Genomic DNA, 20,586 nt, shown 5'->3' with positions numbered 1-20,586 from the left:
ATGGTGTTCTCCAACCTGAAAGGTGGCCCATCTAGGAGAAGATAAGCCACATGACCTGTGCAAGAGCACAGCTGCCCCAAACTGGATGGACAGTTAAGGGGTATGTATTATGTTTACAATGCATGTGCTCTGCCACTGGGCTACAGCCCTTACTCAATACTGTATGTGCAAATGGATATACGCAAAGGGAGAGAAATTGAAATTGACGTATCTTCCTATCTCTTGACCATAATCTAGTCCACCGCACCGTAGCCTTGTTGCCATCAGTAATCTGCTGATCTGAGATGACTTCAAGGCTCTCTTGCCCAGGGTCAACTGGAACTCCCTTAAGGCTTCTTATTGTGCTTTGGCAGGTGCATTTTGACCTGACTCTGGTGTCATGTGTGCGACACATATATGCGATTGGAGAGAAAGGCCCCTTGAGCTGAATTGGAACCCATAGTTGATCTAATTAGGCCCATGGCCCAGTGGTTCTCCACTCTGGAATTACAGAGAAAAATGTTGCTGTCACAATGAGTAATCAGCTTCCTATGGATTACTTTTTTAAAAAAACAAAAAAACCCGCACACCCAAAAAATCCAGGAGATCACCCCAGTTTCAGAGACCTCTCTTTTTGCTCCATCCCCACAAATCATAAGGAAAACACTAAAGGCTTTTACAAGATTGGCTTTAAATCGTTATAAAAAGTACTTTTTATATATCTTACACAGGGCAATAAAGCAAAAAAAAGGTAATAATCTTATAAAACAAAACTCTTAGGCTTTGTCTCTCAGGGAGAAATGCACATGGCGTCTGTTATCCTCAACATAATTGGGTTTTTAAAAAATAAAACACTATAAATTTTTGTGTTTTACCATGTGTTTTGATGCTGTGAACTGCACTAGGATCTACAGATGAAGAGTGGTCTCCAGATTTAAAAAATAAATAATAAAGGCCTCCCCCTTTGGGACAGGATGGAGAATTACAGTGCTACTACTGCACAATAACTTTAATAACATACATTCCGAAATGAAGGATATGAACACAATCAAGGATTACGCACCGGATGATGGTGTTGTGGAGGACAGCACATGAAGACCTCGTCATTCTTGTGTAGTGCCTCATCACTTGGGAAAGGATGCACAGATCTCTATAAAAAGACCCGCAACCCAGGAGTCCTTCACTCACTCATTGGATCCAACATCCACAACAAACTCTGCTACTGAATAAGGTGAGCTCCGTTCCAGTGCTTATTCATTCTGGGTCTGTCCTTGTTTGTAGGGAAGTGAAGGTCTCGAGGAGGTACTCTTGCAACTCTGGTTTTGCATTTGCACTGCCTTTCTGATTATCGCCTTCTTGGTAAGAAATATTACCAAGAAATATTACCAAATATTACCATATTCTTGGTAAGAAATATTACCAAATATTACCAATATTATCTTACACAGGGATACCTGAGGAGATGTAGCTTGAGGAAAGCCTAATTGTATGGATGCAAATTTTGATCTCTCTTGAATGCAAAGAATCTAATGTCTCAAGAAGGTCTTTCGGACACACATCGTTTTATCCAAAATGTGCATTTATTCACACAAATTGAGCTTGCCTTAAGGCTTGGATACAGCTTTTAGGACTGGAAATAATGCTGAATATTGTCTTGCGAAGAATCTAAAGTAGTCCATTTTCTCTCTCCTGACCAAGCATGCCATTTGATGCATTATAGGACTTTATGGGCTCAGAGACAATCCTCTCAGATACACTACGCTCAGATCTAATGAAGTGTCAAAAGAAGCTCTGATGAGTTCTCTTTAAGTGTTACATCACTTGATGCAATGTGTAGTGAAGATACATACTGGAATATTACTCACCCTTTAAACACTTACATTAATGAGAGAACCAGCATGATCTGTGGCTCTCGGCAGACAATAGAGTTCACGAAAGACCTGCTGTGCTATTGCTGAAATGGCTCTGGGCAGCCAGCCTGAGCAGAGATTGACACCCAGCGCTCTGGATTGTCACAGGCAATCAAGTAAAAGGGCAGAGGTGCACAGGGCAATATCACAGCTAAGCAGAATTGCAACATGAGCAATCAAAATGCACTTGTAGGCTCACCGGGAATGAAAGCATGTCTCTGCTGGTCTTCCTAAAGCAGGGCATGCATCTCATGTGCTTTTTAATACGCCTGAGGATCCTGCGGTTGCTTAATGGGAAACCCCTTGATTTCTTTCAGCTCCGCCTTCCCTCTTCGTTGCCAAGATGTCGTGCTCTTCCAATTGCTGCTGCTGTCCCTGCTCCTCCAATTGCTGCTGCTGTCCTTGCTGCTGCAAGTGCTGCAGCTGCCCGTGCTGTTGCTGCTGCCCATGCTGCTGTTGCTCCCACTGCTGTGGTTCTGGTTCCAGCGGTTCCAGTGGTTGCAGTGGCTCTTGTGGTTCCAGTGGCTCTTGCGGTTCCAGCGGCTCTTGTGGCAGCTCTCGTGGATCTTGTGGATCTTGCCGTTCTTGTGGTTCCCAGGGCTCTGGTGGCTCCGGTTCCAGTTGCTGCTATCCCAAGCAATGCTGGTGCTGAGGAACCTCTGAAGTGTTGAGCGCTGCTATCTCCTTGGTGCTGGCCGACGTCTTCGATTCACCCATCTTTGTGCCTTGCGTTCACACCTGCCTCCACTGATCAGGCCTGGTTTCTTCTCACATCCTCTTTATTCCACTCCGTCGTCCTTCCAGGAGGCATGCCTGTTGCGTAATCTTTCTCATATTTGGTGGATGGGATGATCTCCTTTTTTCCTTTCCTCTCTTTGAATAGCTGTGGATACAAAATATAAATGTATACATGGAAGCTAATAAAAAAATCCAAAGCATATACATCGTCTTCTTGCTTTCTTTCACCTCAATATGCAGGAGATTGCAGTAGCCCCATCAGTTAAAGCAGAAGTTTGGAACCTTGGCGGCTTCCTTCTCTTCTGGGCAAAATTCCCGAGGTCCTATGGTGGGCACTTAATTCAATTCAGTGGAATGCTCTCCTCAGGGAAGCTCACCTGGGGCCTTCGTTACATATCTTTAGGCACCAGAGGGGGTGGAAATCCTCTTCTCCCAGGCCTTTGGCTAATTAAACAATATATGGTCTTTTAAACTGTAGAAGGGGTTGGTTGGTTGGTTGGTTGGTTGGTTGGTTGGTTGGTTGGTTTTTTTGGATACCATGTTGCATATCGTTGTGTTTTTCTATTGTAACTCACTCCATGATCCTCAGATGAAGGGTGGTACTGTATAGAAACAATAAGAGCAAGAGCAAGAACAACAACAACAACTCTATACATATCCACACACCCTTTCTCTATTCTCCACTGAGGTATGATCAGAGTTAAAGAAAACATTCCACCCATGCGAAAACATCAATTGTGGGCTGAAAGGGATGTAATTTGGGGGAAGAGGATGTTTGGGTGGAGGAATTGTGAGGAGAGACTCCTGGTGTCCAACTAGAGAGGCCTAGATCAGCCTTTCTCAACCTGTGGGTTCCCAGATGTTGTTGAACTACAACTCCCATCACCCCAGCCAGCAAGGCCAGAGTTCAGGGATGATGGGAGTTGTAGTCCAACAATATCTGGGGACCCACAAGTTGAGAACCGCTGGCCTAGATGGTCTGACATTATCCATCTAGGTTCACCAGTGCTAACAGATCTCAAGCCCTGATATCTCCAGCTGAAGGACATGTACCCTGCTTGAGTCATTTGTGGAATACCACTTACCTCCATCTGCGCATAAAATATTGGGGAAAGGACATAGCTCCGTGGGTGAGCACATCCATGGCACACAATAGACTAGCATGTAGGTATGGACTACATGCAAAGCAAACATGTGTTGGCTGTACACATTGAGCTGTAGCAGCTTCCTTCTGTTGGCCACACATTAAGGGAAGAAATAAACCAAGTCTATAGTTCACTATTTTATTGGTTGTCATGCAGGCAGTTACATTCTACAACAGCAGAAGAATTAGAAGCGAAACAGAGAGAGTAAATAGAGAGTCACACACATTGAGATGGTCAAGATGGCATTATTTGAAATGCCTTGTTAGAGATGGGTCATGAGAGAACATGCAAGTGAATTAAACAGAGAAGACAAGAGGAAGACAGAAGTTAGGATGTAATAAGGAAGTTATAGAAAGAGAATCTGAGAATTCATCAAGTAGAGTGCAAGGAGTCAACCAGCAGCCCTTGAACCCGGAGCTCATGTGTGGCAAGATGATTCCTGGGACCATCAGTTGTAGACTCCTGTTTCCATGGAAGGCTTCCATTGAGGTTATTCAACACTTGCACTGCTTAGGATAGCAACCACAGCAGGAAGAGCCGCAACAACCAGAACTGCAACAGGGGGAAGAGCAGCACTGCTTGCAACAGCAGGGGGAGCAGCAACACTGCTTGCAACAGCCGCAACCGCAGCAGGGAGAACAGCAACACTGCTTGCAACAGCCACAACCGCAGCAGGGAGAACAGCAACACTGCTTGCAACAGCCACAACTGCAGCAGGGGGAACAGCAACACTGCTTGCAACAACAGGGGGAGCAGCCACACTTGGAACAGCACGACATCTTTGTGGTGGAGGTGGAGAGGTGTGTTGGAGCTTCAGGAAATTAAGGGATTCACTGTTAACTGAGCACTGCATATTCAGACCTCTTAAATACGCCTTACGTTCTGCACTAAGGGAACCCGTGTAGATAATGTTTCTCCATTTGGTGAACCTACATATGCATTTCCACTACATTACGTGAAGATTCACATGCAATATCTCAGCAAAAAGCCAACTTCCTGACAGTTTTAATCAAGTGACCTGTCTGGACTAGAATCTGAATTCCTGTTTCACTATAAAATATTGGAACACTTCTCATTTTGTGTGCAGGAATTGCTGGGCTATCTGATCAAGACCTGAGTTCCCCTGCCATCTGTTTTACTGACTAAATGAAGAGAATGCTTCCCAGCTTTTTAAAAATCTTTAACTTTATCTCTCTCTCTCTCTCTCTCTCTCTCGCTCTCTCTCTCATTAAGTTTTCTGCTTTACAATTTAAAATACCCATTTTACATCCTTAAGATATCAATGACTTCCATTCTTCTCTTTCCATGGTTCATTTTGCATATCATAAATCCCTGCACATTTTACAAAAACTGTATCATTAGGTAGTCCATTATTGCATCCATCATAACTTATTCACACTGTTGAATTTCTCTTAATGCTGCCAACGTTTTCAGCTGTATGCAATTATTTCCCATATATTCAATAAACGTTTTCCAACCTTCTTTAAACGTATGTTCTTCTTGTTCTCTTATTCTGTATGTTAAGTCTGCAAGTTGTGCATATTATCTTCTTTGGTTGGGACCTCACTTGTTTTCCATTTTTGGGCTAACAAAACACCAGCCACAGTAGTAGCATATGTAAATAACCCTTTTTGACACCTGGGAATTTCAGTCTGAATTATCCCCAACAAAAAGGATTCTGGTTTGGGGAGGAGCGAGTAGTTTAAATTTTTTTTTTTCCAATTTATTGTGGATCATTTCCCAATACTCTTTTACCCTTTTACAAGTCCACCATAAAATCTTTAACTTTGGACCATCTTCAGTTCCTCTGAGTGAGAATATGCCAGGCAAGGTGCTCAGACCTTAAACTCTGAAAGAATCCAGGCCAATTCGGGGTGCTGCTAGCTGAACTACCTGCTCAAGACATTAGCTCCTTTGCAACTGAGAACACAGTAAGTGCAAACAAACATTAGAACTGAACTTACCTTGCTCGGTGGTATTGGATGCAGTGAGTGAGTGAAGAGTTTCAGGTGATGGACCTTTTATATATCAGTGGGTGCCATTCCACAAGCAATGAGGCACTGCTCAAAAATGGCAAGGTCTTCATTAACCCATGACGCTGACCTCTGCCACGCACCAAACATCCTGCATGTGATCCCTGACTGTCTTCGTAACCTTCATTTTGAAAAGGGATGTGATTAAAACTATGTTTTGGAAACACTGTAATTCCCGGCCATTATTAAAGGGGCACTTATGGGATTGCTTTATAAACAATTAGGCTGAGTTGAATGGGATTATCTTGTTTTGATCCAAGGCCTTTTATTACTGGGGGAGAGGGACCTCCTGTAGCCACGTAGTGCCCCTGCCCCACACCGAAGCCAAGTGGGGCCATGCAGTACCGCACAGGGGGGAGCCCTGTTGGCATACAACCAAGGAAGCGGGGGCAATTGGCAGGCCCCCAGATGGCTCTATCCCACCAGCCGGTGTACTGGACGAACTCCAGTCCTTGGTGCAACATGAATCAGCGACCCAAACTTCAAAAGCTAGGGCACACTCTAATCAGCAGAGATAACGCTATGCAACAGAAGTGGCAGGAGAGGCTGTTTGAGCATATTTACAAGCAGTTTATTCAGCATACATCAGGACATAAGGAAAACATGTCTGATCCCTTTCGTGTCCAAAAGCAAGACAGCAAAAGCTATACACAAAACGGAAGTTCCCAGCAAGCTGTGCTGGAGTGTAAACAGGCATGTGGCATGCAACAATCCACACGTCTGTCCTTAAGGTGGAACGGAGTATCCCAACATGCCTGGCAAGGCAACATAGTACTTGGCTGACATGAACCAGGTACCCCACGCTGGTGCCTCCATTATGACATGGCCCCGTGTTCCTCTCCTCGAGTGTTGGTTCTTCTGACACCAGGAGACAAGCGCTGGGCCACACTGCAATGGGGGTTCTTGCTGAGGCCATGTGCTTCACACCCTCTTCAAAAATCTGCACCTGAGGCCACGGCCCTTGACATCCTATGGCCTTCTCACATTTCCCCAGGCTCAACATACCTGACATTTGTTTAGGGACAGAACTAGCCAAACCGTATAGAAATATATTTGTGTATGCGACTACCATGGCAAGAATGTTTGTTGTTTGGTTTTTGGTTTTTTTTGCCCCAAAATGGAAAGAATAAGTCCTGGAGAAAGAAGAATGGATACAAAAATTTGTGGAATAGGCAGAAATGGTGAAACTTATCAGAAAAAAAGAAAAGAAATCAGGATAGCAAACTTTTTATACAAGAATGGAAACGGCTTATTGAATATTGACAAAGGAATTGTAACAGATAAGAACATTGGCAGGATTATTGTAATAACCTGCAGTTTTATAAGAGTATACTATAAGAGTATAAGACTGCCTCCTCTTTCTTTTGTAGGTGTTTTAAAGGCCATTCTGACCTAGTGGCTTTGAGAGGGGTCCTACCATGTGGGGATGTTGTCAGAGATCCTAGAATACTCCAGTTCTATCATACTTTATGATGTAATAATAATAATAATAATAATAATAATAATAATAATAATAATTTTTATATGCCGCCCATCTGGCTGGGTTTCCCCAACCACTCTGGGCGGCTGCCCAAAGAATATTAAAAACATCAAACATTAAACACTTCCCTAAACAGGGCTGCCTTCAGATGTCTTCTAAAAGTCTGGTAGTTGTTGTTCTCTTTGACATCTGGTGGGAGGGTGTTCCACAGGGCGGGCACCACCACTGAGAAGGCCCTCTGCCTGGATCCCTGTAACCTCACTTCTCACAGAGAGGGAACCGCCAGAAGGCCCTCGGAGCTGGACCTCAGTGGCAGAATGATGGGTGTGGAGACGCTCCTTCAGGTATACTGGGCCAGGCTGTTTAGGGATTTAAAGGTCAGCAGCAACACTTTGAATTGTGCTCGGAAACGTACTGGGAGCCAATGTTGGTCTTTCAGGACCAGTGTTATGTGGTCTTGGCAGCCACTTCCAGTCATCAGTCTAGCTGCCACATTCTGGATTAGAGTTCACCTTCAAATGTAGCTCCACGTAGAACACATTGCACCACTTTGGTGAGATAGTCCACAGGCAGATAGGGTCTCAGCATGTAAAATACCGTTACATGTGCTATGGGAGGGAGGGAGGGAGGGAGGGAGGGAGGGAGGGAGGGAGGGAGGAAGGAAGGAAGGAAGGAAGGAAGGAAGGAAGGAAGGAAGGAAGGAAGGAAGGAAGGAAGGAAGATTTCCATGCCTCCAAGTCCACAGTCGGAAAACTAAAATCCTTAGGCATTATATCACATGAATAAATTCATATGATGATGATTCATCTCAACATCATTGGATTTGGAAGCAATCGCATAAGTGCCCTATTTGGACAGGGTAAGAATTACAGTGTTACTACTAGAAAATATATCACGTGCATTTTAAAATGAAGGATTTGAACACAGTCAAGCATTAGGCACGGGATAATGGTGTGGTAGAAGTCAACCACTGAGGATTAATGAAGACCTCATCATTCTTGAGTAGTGCCTCATTTTGCAGGGTGAACGGTGTGGCCAGCTGTATAAAAAGGCCCACCATCCAGAAGTTCTTCACTCACTCATTGGATCCAATACCCACACACCAACTCCTACTACTGAAACTGTAAGTTCTGTCCCAGTTATATATCTGTTCCTTTTTTCTTGATTGCAGGAGAATAGAGCTCACACCTTTGATTTGATTTTTGCTGACAAATCTGAGGGCAGTGTCAAAATATGTTCTACTCAGAGAAGACACGTTGCAAATAATGGTCATGATTTAGGTCCATTGATTTCAATGGGTCTGCTCTAAGCATAATCCTAAATTCAGTTTTTAAGGTTTCCAATTTGCTTTGTAAATTCCTTGTGAAAATTCTTCTGCATCATTCTTTTCTTAATTTACATGCAATTGTGCCTAATTACTACTTTTTGCCTATTATTTCCATTAATATGTGCATTTTTGTGTACATTTTAAGGCAACATATATGATTTTGATATGCATTACTTGGTTAGAGAACTATATTGTAAAATTTGAAGAAGTGCAAATTCCATACAGCGGCTCCATGTCAGTTTGCCTACTGATTTGAGAAGTATGGATCAGTTTAAGTTGCGGTAGGAACTGGATCAAACTTCTCTCTCTTCCTTTGTCCCTTTATGGTCCTAAGGAGGTTTATATAAGATTATTTAACTAGTTGACTATAATATGCCCTGCTTTACTATGAGAGCATCCAGGATGATCCAAAGAACTGTCTCTTCATCTCCCATCTTATCTTAGGTTGCATCATGGGATAGGATGGTCTCGGGGTCATGCAATTATTTAACATTGTCCTCAGGCAATCTTTGGAGACACCTTAGTTCAAAAGCCATTGAATTTCCTAAGGAGACCCAGAGACTGTGTATCTAACACGACCAATGCATACAACTTATAATACTTTAACAATAATTCACCCTTTATATAGGCGGGTGCATTATAGAAACATCCTTGCCTGTGACTCCTGGTTGAGGAATTGGGGACAAAACGCATCTGTGTTGTTGTGTAGTGGTTGAGAGCGGTAGTCTTGTAATCTGGGGAACCGGGTTCGCGTCTCTGCTCCTCCACATGCAGCTGCTGGGTGACCTTGGGCCAGTCACACTTCCTTGAAGTCTCTCAGCCTCACTCACCTCACAGAGTGTTTGTTGTGGGGGAGGAAGGGAAAGGAGAATGTTAGCCGCTTTGAGACTCCTTAAAGGGAGTGAAAGGCGGGATATCAAATCCAAACTCTTCTTCTTCTTGTCCAATTTGCACAGTGTCCCTGGACATCCAAGCTAAGCAAAATTCAAGGCACAGTATGCTGAATTACCTAGTGTGGATCAAATTGAAGGATGGAGATTTATAGCCAATTGTCAGGGAACTGCCATCAGTGCCAGAGGGAGAGAGCAAAATCCAGAGGGATTCCGGAGAGCGTCCCGGGATTGGGAGAGGCAGCCCATCTTCTGGGGAAGAGAATCAGCGTAGCACCAGTGAAGAAGGGGGGCAGATGGGGGAAGCGGCGAGGGGGTCCCATGACTCCTTGCCGGGGACTAGCGGGGAGAGTAGAGGTCCTCCGCTGCCTATGCCCTCCTTGCGCAGAAGGCTTTCGCGCAGAGAGAGTAGGAGAAGACTAGGCGTCAAAGAGCTTCTTTGCTGGAAGAAGTTTAAGAAACGCCCACTGAGGGATTCTGGCAGCGATTGAGACAGCCACGGGTGAGTGGCTGTCCGGACAGAGAAGGTTCACTCAGGCAATCCAGCCAGGTGTTTGCACCGGCTTACGCACGAGCAACCCCTAGAACCATTACACCAATGCAATGTCATGCAGAAACCTTTGGGCACAAGAGCAGCCCAGAATGTCCGTACAGAGCAGCCGAGTGGAGAAACATTATGAGCAGAATCAAGTCTGGTCTGGTCTGCAGAGCACGTTTAGTAAGTGTCATTAATGTGTCTGAGGACATTAAGGTTGGCTAATGGGAAGTCCCTTTGATTTCTTTCAGCTTCGTCTTCCCTCCCCATTGCTAAGATGTCGTGCTGCTCCAACTGCTGCTCTCCCTGCTGCTCTCCTTGCTGCTGCTGTTCCCCCTGCTGCTGCAGATCTTGCGGTTGTGGTTCTGGTTGCTGTGGCTCCTGCGGCTGTGGCTGCGGTGGCTGTGGCTCTTGCGGCTGTGGCTGCGGTGGCTGTGGCTCTTGCGGCTGTGGTTGCGGTGGCTGTGGCTCTTGCGGCTGTGGTTGCGGTGGCTGTGGCTCTTGCGGCTGCGGTTCCGGATGCTGTGGTCCTTGTTGTGGCTGTGGTTCCGGTTGCTGTGGCTCTTGTGGCTGTGGTTCCGGTTGCTGCTATCCTAAGCAAGGCTGCTGCTGAAGATGTTCAGTGAAGTGTTGAGAGCTGCTACTCCATCAATGCTGGCTGACTCCTGAGATTCATCAGTGCCTGTCTCTTAAATTTGCACCTGCCTCCTTGTTCACCCCTGCATTTTCCTCATCTGTTTACTTTCTTAGCAATCATGCAAGGCCCCCCAATAAGACGGGCATGAACGTTGACCTGTCAAATCTACCCATATGGCAAGAAATGAGATATCTCGTATCTGTTGCATGGTCTTTCTCATCTTGGTGGATTAGGTGCTCTCTCCTTTCTTTCATCTGTTGAAATACCTCCTCTGTAGTCACAAAATCCAACTGCATGTATAGCAGTTAATAAAACCTCCCAAAATATCATGCATGGTCTTCTTGTATTCCTTTTCTCTAAAATGCAGAAACTGATTTATAGCGCCCTTGATGCTGGTGCTTCTGGGGGGTGGAGAGCAGGCAGGGGCAAGGCTGGCGCACATCCCAGTGGCGTGGTGCGCCACCCACAGGGGCATGGTGGGTGTCCTTGGGTCGTGGCACACTGCGGGACACGCCGCCTGTGGGGGCATGGCACCCAGCACAGGCAGGGGGCAGCTCCAATGGCACCCCACCGGGATCGCGCTGCCGGGGGCGGTATGCTCCCTCCACACTCCTCTTCCTCCGCCACTGCTGTGGGTTTTCCTGCTGTGGTTCCAAATGCTATCCTAAGCAATACAAGTACTAAAGAACCCTAAGGGAAGCTTTGAAGGCAAACAGGGGGTCTACAGGGTTCAAGGAACAATCCCACCTCTGTCGGCACTGGGATGCTGGTTGATTCCTTGCACTCACATTGCTGACCTCAATCCCTCAAGCTGTCTTCAGAGGCAAGAAACACCACGCCACATCACCACCCATGTCGGTCGGCTCCTCACACCTATTAATTTGCCAAATGCCTTTGGCATGGCACCTGCCTCCTTTGTTCATCGCTACAGCCACCTCCTTTCGTTCCTCTTTGATGTACTTGAAGGATGTATGACTGCCATCAACCTGAAACATCGTTCTCATTATCATATTGGTGAATGATACAATTTCTTTTCCCAGCCAGGACTTTGAATACCGCCTCTGTGGACACAGAATCTCACTGTAACCATGGCAAATAAATAAAAAACCCACCCCAGGGTGTTATTATTGTTGCATTTCTTGGGTTTAAAGTTGGGTTGGGTGTGAAACGCTTAAGTTAAATGAGTATAGCATTTTTTTGCAGTTTCAAACACTGGTTCACTCAGTCATAATCTCTAAATGAATGACTTCAAGAAGCTTGTTTGGACAGGGAGTAAGTTCCTGCCTCTGTTTTTGATCTGGGAGAATGGCTTTTATTCATAGTTGACCGTTCTGGTCTTAATGGACTCATAGTTTGAAACCGTCTTGCTTACATTCTACCTCGACCGTCAGAGCTATTAAACCTCTGAAGTTAAGTTGTTGGGAATCACAGCTGGGCAAGGTGTTTCTCAAAGGCATCTACTTGGCCACCGATGATAGAAAATCACCCACAGTCTCTTCTGCTAGGGCAGTGAATGTTCTTATGCCCTGGGTGCACACAGTCCAACCTTCAATCCTTGGTGTCTCCAGTTAAAGCCAGGTTGGCTAGCCTGCTATTGAACTACAACTCCCATCAGCCCTAGCAACTAGAATGGCCTGTGGTCAGGGAAGACGGGAGCTGTAGTCTAACAACGCCTGAAGGAACACAGGCTAGCCACTCCTAAGTTAAAGGGTCACAAACAGAAGGAGGGACTTCTTCCCTGCCAAAACAGGCTTTTTGAAGATTAATGATGGCTAAGGGGAAATATCCACCATAAATAGGTACATCTGGGTCCTTTGTTTAGCTGAGTAATGTTGCAAAGGCCTTTTGCCAAAGGGCTTCTCTCACATTGCATGGACAGGCGGAGTCTCCCCAACCCCCAGGCGACCCCCCCAAGCGGAATAATGACTCAAGACAACGTGTTATGGGATTAAAATTGGCTACAACTTTATTGAGTTTCAGATGTAGGGAGACCTTGGCTCAGGCATTGGGCATTTATCCTTCCCAGTCCCTAGCCGGGGATCTGGGGGACATCAGTGTTATCCAGAATGCGTAGGGATTCGGCTGGCTCTGGAGAACATATGTTCAAGCAGAGAGCCCACCCACCCGTTTCACTGCCACTGGAGGGGAGAGCAATGACAACCTCTCAGTGTATGGCCAATGCCTCCCCTCAAGACCCCTTTAATGGGGAACCCTAGGATCACCGCTGCAAGGGGGTGTAGGTCGTTGCTTCATGCCCCCCCCCCTTTTTAGGAAGATAGACTAAAGGATTCCGCCCAAGGCCTGAAACCTCCAAAGTTGTGATATTTTGCTACGGGAAAGGCAAAACCTGCCAATGCAGGAAAATTCCTTTCCGGACCTTCGACAGCGACCCTGATGTAGCAGCGCCTGCGTACCTGTGGAGAAGAGGTTAACCTGCAAGAGAAGACTTAACTGAGGGAGGGCAGGGTGGGAGAAGCTCTGGAGCCAACTGATGCTTCACAGGTAAGATTCACCTTCTGCTGTGTGGGCACAAGGTGCCCCTACCTGCCCGATATCCTGGCAACGCCTCCCCAGGCGGGATTGGGCGATTGGCTGAGACTTCCAGGTATCCAGCCTGAGGAGGGCAAAGCCTGCCCACACTACCGGGAGCTGCACTGGGATCCGGGGGGCTGCGCACGACCATGCAAAAGGCGCCCCCCATTTGATATGGGGAGCGGTCATTAAAATGCATGTCATTAATTTCCTTAGCAGTGAGATATCGGAAAACAGGCGTGGCTAATGAAATGTATAATTTCTTGCTTGTGGAGAAGGAGTTTGACCATAGCGGGGTCTGATGTCTCTGGGCTCTTCTCCAGTTTTTCCAAAGGAAAACCTTCCTTTATTGGAAGGAACTGACTTCCAATCCCATGGAGTTTTCTCTGGATGGTGCAGCAGATGTGGGTGTCACTCATGCTTCTTCTGAAAGGAAATATTCTGCGGAGGGTGGGATACAAAAGTGGGAGGGCGAGTGAAAAATGATCCCATCTTCATCTGATGAACGTTGGAGGGTATGCCACCATCTTATTATGAATATTTTAATATCTCCTTATTCTATATCCTCTGGAATTGATCTAAATTTTAAATTCCCAATTTTCCTGATCAACCGCTTTTTACAATATCATAGAAGGGTTTGGATTTTTAATGAAATTTTCACACAGTTCCATAGCTTCATTTGCAGTTATTTCTATTGCTTGTGTCTTCTGGGTTATTTTTATTATTATTATTGATCTTTAATAATGTCAAAGGCTTTTTGCCATTCTACAAGTGAGCAGGCAAAAAGATTTTGTACTTTGACATTAACTGCTTGCATCTTCGCTGTTTCAGGAGCTATATTTCCTAGTCCAGATTTTGTCCCGACAAAATAGCAAGCCAAAAAGAGAGGACTCACAGTTCTGGAGGATGCTGTTTGCTGCTTTCATTTGCAAAATCAAATATATATTTAGAAAGATTTAAAGTTCAGGTTAATCTGTTGACATCAGTTGCAAAGAATTGGTGGGGTGATATATGTTCCTTTGGGCTGTTCAGTGCACACATGACCCTAGCAGATATTTTCACCTAAGTTTGATTTCACCTGAGTTGGTGACGCTCATTCGACAACAATAAGAAACTGCGCCTTCAGTGTCATTGCCCCAGGTCTGTGGAGCACTCTGCCAGTATAGATTCTGCAGGTGCCTTCTGTGTAAACTTTTAAATGCTTGCTGGAAAACTTTTCTATTCTATGCAGGCAGTTAAGAATACAGTGGTACCTCAGGTTAAGAACTTAATTCTTTCTGGAGGTCTGTTCTTAACCTGAAACTGTTCTTAACTTGAGGTACCACTTTAGCTAATGGGGCCTCCCGCTGCTGCTGCCGCCGCCGTGTGATTTCTGTTCCCATCCTGAAGCAAAGTTCTGAACCCAAGCTACTATTTTTGGGCTAGCGGAGTCAGTAACCTGAAACGTCTGTAACCTGAAGCGTCTGTAACCCGAGGTACCACTGTACATCTTACAACAATAGTTACCTCATTTCCGATTTTAACTTTTTTGTATGGTTTTTACTGTATGCTTTTTTAAGTACTGTCATTGTAAAGTACTGTGATTTCTTAAAAACAACAAATCAGCTGTATGTATTTTAAAAATTAAATAAAGGATATTTTTAAAAATTGATTTTTTTTTTTTTGCATTGCATTTTTGTTAAGCTGCCTATTGTGTTTGAGCAGGATTTAATTCCTTGCGAGAGAAAAAAATGAATAGTGACCTTGCTAGATGGAGTCACTCCAACCTGATTATGGAGCTTGGCTCATTCTCTCTCTCTCTCTCTCTCTTTCTCTTTCTCTTTCTCTTTCTCCCCCTCATGCACATGAACACACACATTTGCACACTCTCTCGTTCTCGCTCTCTTTAAGTAAAAAGTAGTAAGTGAAGATCCTGCGTTAGTGATTTGTTGCTTTATTATTTGCCATGCAGGCAAGGAGATTCTACAGCAATAGAGGAGTTAGGAAAAGAACAGAAGAGGGGGAAATGAGACAGCCCCCAGTGACACCACTGGAAATGCCTGATAGTCAAAGAGACAACAAGAGGGGTGGACAACAAGAGGGGTAAACAACAATAAAGGGGGAAGGTACATAGGTTGCAGCGCTGAGCTCAGCAAGGTGAGCGCAGGGAGTGGTCCGAGAATCCATTGCTTGTGGTAGTGGTGGCGGCGATGCCTTGCACTGGGTTTCTTCAGCACTTGCATTCCATCGGGGAGCGGCTTGAGTTCTCACGGAAGGAATCCAGAGGAGCACGTGGAATCGCAGCAGGACGGGCAGCGGGAGCAGCGGGAGCAGCGGGAGCAGCGGGAGCAGCGGCACTGACTGCAAGAGCAGTGGCACCAGGCGTACTGGTCTCAGCATCTTGGGTATCAGCAGCAGCTTCAGCAGGAGGGGTGGCAGCGCTGCCTGCAGCAGCATCAAGGGCAGCATCAGTGTCCACAGCAGCAGGGGAGGGGTAGCAGGTGTAGAAGCAACAGTGCCCGCAACAGCAAGGGTGGCAACAGCACTGGTGGCAGCAGCAAGGGCAGCAGCAAGGGGAGCCACAACAGGGGCAGCAGCACTGGTGGCAGCAGCAATGCTGGCAGCAGCAGGGGCAGCAGCAGTGCTGCTGGCAACAGCAAGGGGAGCAGCAGCACTGGTGGCAGCAACAGGGGGAGCCGCAATGGGGACAGCAGCACTGGTGGCAGCAGCAATGCTGGCAGCAGCAGGGGGAGCAGCAGTGTTGCTGGCAACAGCAAGGGGAGCAGCAGCAGTGGTGGCAGCAACAGGGGCAGCAGCAGCACTGGTGGCAACAGCAGGGGGAGCAGCACGACATCTTTGCAATGGGGAAGGGAGGTGCAACTGAAAGAAATGAACCAGTCAGACACATCAAATTCCTCATATGTTGAAAGAAAGAGGTGGTTTCTCTCTGCCAGATTTGAGACTATATTATGAAGCGCCCTGTCTATGTTGGTTAAGGGTTTGGATATTGTCGGCTGCCATTGTCCAAGGTTTTGATCTGATGTCTCCATGGCTATCCATCTAGAGCAGTGTTTCCCAGCCTTGGGTCCCCAGCTGTTTTTGGACAACAATTCCCATCATCCCTGACCACTGGGCTTGCTAGCTAGGGATGTTGGGATTTGTAGTCCAAAAGTAGTTGGAGACCCAAGGACAGGAAACACTGAGGTAAAGCCTTCTTCTTGAGAACCAATGTGGAAGCACGGAATCTGGATTTTTGCCTGGTTATACCCTGGGCTATTTCCCACATTATGTAGGAAGAGAACCAGGGTCAATAACAATCGTAAAACTAATAGTGTAAGCCTTTGAGAAAACCAGGATTATTGGAGTGCTGCTCAAGATCTTAGTTCTCCTGCAATCAAGGAAACCTCAATACTAAACAAACCTTGCAATAAGACTCACCTTCTTCAGCAGGTGTTGGTACGGATGTTTGATCCAGTGAGGGAATGAATCTCTCCTGGATGGTGGGACTTTTTATACATCTCGGTGCATCCTTCCCCAATGAGTGAGGCTCTACTTAAGAATGACTAGGCTTTCATTAAAGTTCAGCAGTTGGCCTCTGTCACACCAACATCCAGTGTGTCATCTTTGCCTGTGTTCACATCCTTCATTTTAAACTGTGTGTAATTAAAGCTATTTCCCAGTAGAAAATCCTTAATTCCTACCCTTCAGTTCTCACAGCAGCGCTTCAAAATGAATTACATCGACATGAATGGAAATCATGTGAATTTCTTCCCGTGATATAGTGCCTAAGGATTTTTAGACTTGCTGCTGGGGAGCACGGAAATCTTTTTATCACGATAGTTATCTATATTTTTCTTTCTTTGTATTACACATGGCACATATAAGGCACCTGGGGATATTGAATATCAGACCATGACCTGATAAACCAGGGTTCAGTTCCCCACTTGGTTATGAAGATTGCTGGCTGTGACATCGGGCCAGTCACTGCCTCTCAGCCTGAACTAACTGAGGAATGAGAGAATCAAGGGTGGGATATACATGCAACCTAGACAGCATCTTAAAAAGCAGAGACATCACCTTGCCGACAAAGGTCCGTATAGTTAAAGCTATGGTTTTCCCAGTAGTGATGTATGGAAGTGAGAGCTGGACCATAAAGAAGGCTGATCGCCAAAGAATTAATGCTTTTGAATTCTGGTGCTGGAGGAGACTCTTGAGAGTCCCATGGACTGCAAGAAGATCAAACGTATCCATTCTTAAAGAAATCAGCCCTGAGTGCTCACTGGAAGGACAGATCCTGAAGCTGGGGCTCCAAGACTTTGGCCACCTCATGAGAAGAGACAACTCCCTGGAAAAGACCCTGATGTGGGGAAAGATGGAGGGCACAAGGAGAAGGGGATGACAGAGGACGAGATGGTTGGATAGTGTTCTCGAAGCTACCAGCATGAGTTTGACCAAACTGCGGGAGGCAGTGGAAGACAGGAGTGCCTGGTGTGCTCTGGTCCAGGGGGTCACGAAGAGTCGGACACAACTAAATGACTAAACAACAACATACATGCAACAAACAAACTAATAAAGTGTTTTTTGTATGTCATAAAGTATGGTGAACCCAGATCACTATTCTTCTACTTTGCAGTTGTAGCATGTATCTAATAGCTTTACAAATATTTGCGATGAGATGGATTAATGTAGGAAACATCACACGTGTTTCTCACAATGGTCAAGAGCCTAAGGGTTTTATTAATGAAAAACCTCCTGACTTCTCACCAGTTGTCTCCAGAGGTCATCTGTTTCACCGTAATAAATTTAATGAACGGCTGAACACACGTAAATGGCATGTCTCACTTAAATGAGAGAGAATGTAACCATTTTAAGACTGGACATGGGTTGAGCAATTAGGATGGGATTTTGCGATCCAGCACATGGCTTTTAAAAGCACATGATTAAATCAAATAAATGAGTAATATTCGGTGTTATGTTGGAGGGGATGCCAGGAAACAGGGAATTATGTTCACATGTGGTGGGGGTGTAAATATGTACAATTGTTTTGGCAAAGGGTGTTTAAGGAGATAACAGAAATCACTGGGTTAAAGCTGACCAAAAGTCCAGAGGTAGCATTATTAACAATTTACAATGGGGTGGAAGGTACGTAGGCTGTGAAGGACTTGCTCACAAATTTACTGACAGCTGCACGAATTATTATGGCTAGTAAGTGGAAGGGGCAAGCAGAATAAAAAATGGAAGAATGGTATAAAGAGGTCATTAATGATAAATTAACTTGATATGGAGGGTGTTTGTTGAATTTGTATTGTTAAAATGGAAAGGGGTCAGACTATTTGAGATGTTGGATAGTTACAATGGAATGGTCTCAGTGGTGGGGCACATATTTTTATTCTTATTTATTTATGATTATTACTTCATCAAAATAAAATAAAAAAGTTTTAAGAAAGCACATGATTAGAGGGACTCAAATTTGGACAACTTTAACATGTTCTATACTGGGCTTCCCTCCATGAATATTTGGGAGTTTGATTTGGTGGAAGACAAATCCGTAGGCTCAAGTGGATTAAAAAAACGCTCATTCCAGCATTGCTTCAGTACTCTCGATTGCTGCTTTTTCCCTGGGCACAGTTCAATGGTCTGGTTTTAACTTTTCATTATGAGCATCTACTGCTTTGTTTGACTCAGAAAGTATCCAACGGTTTCTTTGCTGAGGTGCAATCAAGAGACTGACTTCTGCCCATGTTCACATTCCTAGGTTGGCTTCCTTTGGTCTCCAAGATCAATTCAATTCTGGTTTTGAATCACGACGTGCATTTTATCACTCATGAGAGTAGCAAATAACCAGACTTGTGCAACAGTGATGGAATGAAATCAGGCCAGATCTTTCTTGACAGCAGCAGGCTGTCAGGAGTGTGTGCAGGAGCCAGGCCCTGTGACCAGTAGGGCTTCGCAGGACTGGGGCCTTCCTAAGTTTGTTCTGAAGAGGCAAGGCGCAGCTGCACAGGTGAGGCCACTTGGTAACTCACAGCACCTGGTGGCAAGAGCCGGGAAGGGATATAAAGTCAGCATTTCCCTTCGGCTCTTTGCCACAGCAACACGTTCCCTGCCTTGCTGCGTTTGGCTCCTTGCTTCTCGGCCCTCAGACCCTTGACTTCGTGACTCCCTGCTTCCTGACCCTCAGACCCCTGGCTTCTGGACTCTCGTTCCTGCTCCCACCCCACCATCTTGCCCCCGGTCCCAGTGTCCTCAGCTGGGACTTCAATCGCCCATAGACTGGACTGTGACACAGGCAGGGCAAGGGTTGGAATGTCATTTGGGCCAGGATCTGTTAATCTTTCCACAAGAACCCCATGTTGATGAAATGGGCCCACCAGGTTCGGACCACCCCAAACCCATTCCATGGGAGTCAGCCAGTGTTGAACCTTGCTGTGGTGCAAGTCAAGCAAGCAAGGTATCACTGAGTGACCAGGGTGCAGATTCCAATCAGGCAAACGACGTTTTCCCACCTAACAAAGGCAGGCCATAATTTCACTGAGAGAAAGGGGGGGCGTCAACCAAGTGCCAATCTAGTTGAGAGGGGGTGGGGAATCTTTTCTGCCCCTGTCAACCAGTGACCCAAAATTGCTCAGTGAAAGCTCTAACCTGAGGGTGGGCGGGCAGGAAGCTCTTGAGGCAAAAAGGACCTGAGCTCCATCGGAAGCAGCCTCACATAGGCTTTACCCTCCCCATTGTAAGGGATCACAGGACAGCTTTTTCCCATGAGCTCATCGCATGGGCAAGATACTGGACAAAATCTTGCCCCATATTTTGCTGCAATCTATGAGTCCCTGCATGAAGGAAGGATGTGGCAATGACATGCCAAGGATAAGTTGGTTCTAAGGGTGAATTGAAGGGGTGATAAATTGAGAGCCAGTGTGGTGTAGTGGTTAAGAGCGGTAGTCTTGTAATCTGGGGAACCGGGTTAGCTTCCCCGCTCCTCCACATGCAGCTGCTGGGTGACCTTGGGCCAGTCACACGTCTCTGAAGTCTCTCAGCCTCACTCACCTCACAGAGTGTTTGTTGTGGGGGAGGAAGGGAAAGGAGAATGTTAGCCGCTTTGAGACTCCTGAAGGGGAGTGAAAGGCGGGATATCAACTCCAAACTCTTCTTCTTCTTCTTCTTCTTCTTCTTCTTCTTCTTGACACAGCCATGGGGTTCCAATGTAGACACATCTTTTGATCTGGGCAGTGTTGACCATGTGATTACTATCAAGGACAATTTATGTTCATCCCAAGTTTTGACTTTGTTAGAGAACTCAACAAAGTTTGAGGCTTCAGGAAATTAATTGTGTTAGTTTGGGCCCAGTTCTCCAATCTGTTGGGGGCATTTTGAGTCTTCTGTGGCATTAGCTACCCTTCCCAG

The 20,586-nt window shown here is 45.8% G+C and overlaps 2 long non-coding RNA genes across 2 annotated transcripts; one reads left to right on the top strand and one right to left on the bottom strand.

Annotated features, from left to right (window-relative positions):
* The first annotated feature begins 962 nt into the window (after nt 1-962).
* On the top strand, nt 963-2,829 carry LOC310665922. Its single transcript, XR_014505715.1, has 2 exons — nt 963-1,210; nt 2,207-2,829. It is a non-coding gene; the product is annotated as an uncharacterized lncRNA (long non-coding RNA).
* Nucleotides 2,830-15,123: 12,294 nt separating this feature from the next.
* On the bottom strand, nt 15,124-16,680 carry LOC310666346. The gene is made up of 2 exons (XR_014505885.1): nt 16,624-16,680; nt 15,124-16,065 (listed from the first exon to the last, which is right to left on the bottom strand). It is a non-coding gene; the product is annotated as an uncharacterized lncRNA (long non-coding RNA).
* Nucleotides 16,681-20,586: the final 3,906 nt, after the last annotated feature.

The sequence above is a fragment of the Podarcis tiliguerta genome, assembly GCF_965153285.1.
Source record: "Podarcis tiliguerta genome assembly, chromosome: 16".
NCBI classification, from domain to species: domain Eukaryota; kingdom Metazoa; phylum Chordata; class Lepidosauria; order Squamata; family Lacertidae; genus Podarcis; species Podarcis tiliguerta.
Note: the sequence above shows the minus strand (reverse complement) of the source record. Positions and strands in the feature narration are given on the sequence as shown.